Genomic DNA, 3,315 nt, shown 5'->3' on the forward strand with positions numbered 1-3,315 from the left:
TCTAAAGCATCTCTTTTGTCTCAATTGAACAGTGGTTATTTAAAATTGACATATAATTATAATAATTTATAAGGTTCTAGTGTGATCTTTGCACATTTCTGTTACGGTTGAGATATTAAATTTCTCCCTTGAAGTTGCATATGTTCAAAGATGGGGCTCTTAGCAAACGAGTAGATCATGGGGGTCTACAACCTATAGTAGATTCATCCATTGACAAAGCAATAATTTTTTGACATGGAAATGAAAATTAGAGATGTGTGGGCTAGCTGAAAGAGTGTCTTGTGGTGTGCCTCTGGGGACTGCATCTTGTCCTTGGCCCTTTCTCTTTGGCTCTTTCTCTTATACTCTGCTTCCTGCTGCCATTGGAGGAGGAGCTTTTCTCTAGCCAGGACACTTCTGCCACTGTACAGGGCTGACATCAATGGAACCAATTTGCCATGAACTAAAGCCTCTGAAACCATAATGCAATGCAAGCCTCCCCTCTTTTCCATTGTTTATATAAGTACTTTGTCACAGCAATGGAATGAAAACTAATAAACATGTATTAGTGCAAAGATAAAATCAGGTTAATTTATATAGTCATTAATTCAAGTATGTACCCTTTCTTTGTGTTAGAAATATTCAAAGTTGGGCCAGGGAGATGGCTCAGTGGAATACAAATTTCCCTTCCAAGTGCAAGGGCCTGAGTTTAATCCCTGCCAAAAAAAGAAAGAAAAAAAAAAGAAAAAGAAATATTCAAATTTCTCTTTGCTATTTTGAAATATGACATTAATGCTTGTGAACTATAGTTTGTCCTATATGCTAAAGCATATTCTAATTAATGCCTCCTATGCAAACACCTTTCTGTACACATTAACCATCTTTTGTCCATCCCCTCTGTTCTCTTTTCTTTCCCCCTCAGGAAAAATGATATATTCTTCTCTTTTTCCTAAGATGATGTTTTAAGTGTGAACATATATTTCTGTGTCTGACTTATTTAGCACAATATCCTTCAGTCTTATCTAATTTGCTGTTTATGACAAGACTTCATTCTTTTTACAGCTGGATAATACTATCTTATTATGGACATATACTCTATTTTTATTGCCAATTGATTATTGATGGGCTCCTACAATGAATCTATATCTTGGTTATTCCAAGTAGGACTGTAATAAATGCAAGAGTGCAGGTGTCTCTTCATCATACCAGTTTCCTTTCCTTTGCATATATATCCAGCAGTAAAACTTGTTTCTTGTCAGCTTGCAACTCTTATTTTCCAAATCTACTCCTGAAGATAACTCATCAAGGGAAGGAATGGAAAGGAAGAGGCATGTAAGGAGCCTCTTGTTTCCAATCCCTCTCTTGGCTATAGTGCTGGTGGTGGTTACAGCCACTGCTAGCAGTTTTTATGGGACTTTTGAAGGTGAAAAAATGGAGGTCCATATATTTACATATCATTTACTTCCCTTATCTGTCTTCAGGTGAAAATATTTATAATGTTCATCTTTAGGAACTCAGAAATTATAGTGATAGTATGTATATTTTATAACTTAAATATTTATTTCTTTTATTATCACCTTATTTCTGAATGTAACCATAATGTTATAGCATTTATTATAATTGCTTATGAGAAGGAATTTCACAGAGTCTCTTAAATGTCACTTATTTTTACTAATTTCTATATTTCTTGAAATTGAATTTCTCATCTAGGGAATAAATGAAATAAAATAACCACTAGGGAAGCTTTCAAGTGTATCCAGATAACAAATGGAAGCAATGGTGATAAAAGATTTTGCTTCAGTCGCTACAGCTCAACAAATTAATAATTGAAAGAAGTTCTGAACTAGTTATCTTCTTAAGAGTATATTCTTTTGTCTTTTGTGGGATATCCCCAAGTCTGAGGCAGAGTGATTGGGTCACAAGTTCAGTCTGGACTCCAGCCAATGTGCAGGCTCAGTGTGTGAGTGGAACCACCCAGGGCCCTCCAGATCCTCACACCAGCCAGTGCACAGTCCTGCCATGACAATGAGACTGCCTACCAGTCCACCAGATCCTCATTCCATACAGCAACCAGGCCAGGCATGTGTGTGTGGAACTTCCTCCATCAGACAGGCCTGCTGTTGAACCATGTGGTAGAACTCCCTGCAGAGAGGCTAGAAGCAAGTCCCATCCAGCTGATCCAGGAGCAGAACATCTTGCCACAGTGGCACAGCAAGTTGACCTCCAAGGGCTGCAGCAGGAAGAAGTGAACAGAGTAACCAGACCCAAGCCACACCCACGTGGGCGAGTTTGAACTTAGTAGATGCAGACCTGGTGCTAAGGCAGTAAGTCTACTAAAGCTCTACACCAAAGGTCAGAAGACAGTGTTGTATAAAATGACAAACAGAAGGAGGAAAATGCATTCTCAGGCCCCGAGCCCATTCAGAAAAATTCAGGATACTATAGCACCGCCTCCAGGGTGCGCTGGAAATCACACTCCTGAAATTTCTGAATTAATGGTGTCTGAAGTAAAGAAACAACTGCAGAGAGGTACAGAGGAAATCAGATCATAAATAATTTCTGAGTTAAAAGAAGAAATAACTATAATGAAAGAACTACTAAGTGGTTCTAAAGAAGAAACATAAAAAAATAGCGAGAAGAAAAATGATGGAATCCTTCAATGAGCAATATAAGAAAGAAATAGAATGCATGAAGCAGATTAAAAGTGATAGGCAAGAAATTAAAACTTAAATCACAAGCTGGAAAAAACATTTGAAAGGAACCGAAAATAGACTTTCAGACCTTGAAGACATTGTCGCACCTAGTGACAAGGTAAGAAAAAATATTTTAAAAACAACTAAAGGGTCAGCTAAGTAGCTCAGTGGATTAAAGAGTTTGCAAGCAAGCACAGGTGATGGGGGTTCAATCCCTAAGCCTACTGTGCTGGGCCCACCCCCGGGGTGCACTGAGATGAAGATTGAGACTGGGTGTGGTGGTGTGAGCCTGTAATCTCAGCACTTGGGAGGCTGTAAACAGGAGAATCACTGTGAGTCCGATCTAGTAGTGACACTCTGAACACCCTGTAGACCCTTCCCTAAAATAAAAATAAAAAAACACACTAGGATACAGGAAAAAATAATTCAACATCTGTAAAATGATGCAGAGATGAACAGTGTAAGACTGATAGGCATCAATGAGAAGGAAGGCATCAATACAAATGATATAAAAAGTATATGGGCAGGGCTGGGGAGATAGCTCAGTGGCATAATCACTGCCTGGCAAGTGCAAGGGCCTGAGTTTGATCCTCGGTACCACAAAAAAAAAAAAAAAAGAAAGAAAGAAAAAGAAAGAAAGAAA

Source organism: Octodon degus, unplaced genomic scaffold (genome assembly GCF_000260255.1).
Source record: "Octodon degus isolate 3935 unplaced genomic scaffold, OctDeg1.0 scaffold00473, whole genome shotgun sequence".
NCBI lineage: Eukaryota > Metazoa > Chordata > Mammalia > Rodentia > Octodontidae > Octodon > Octodon degus.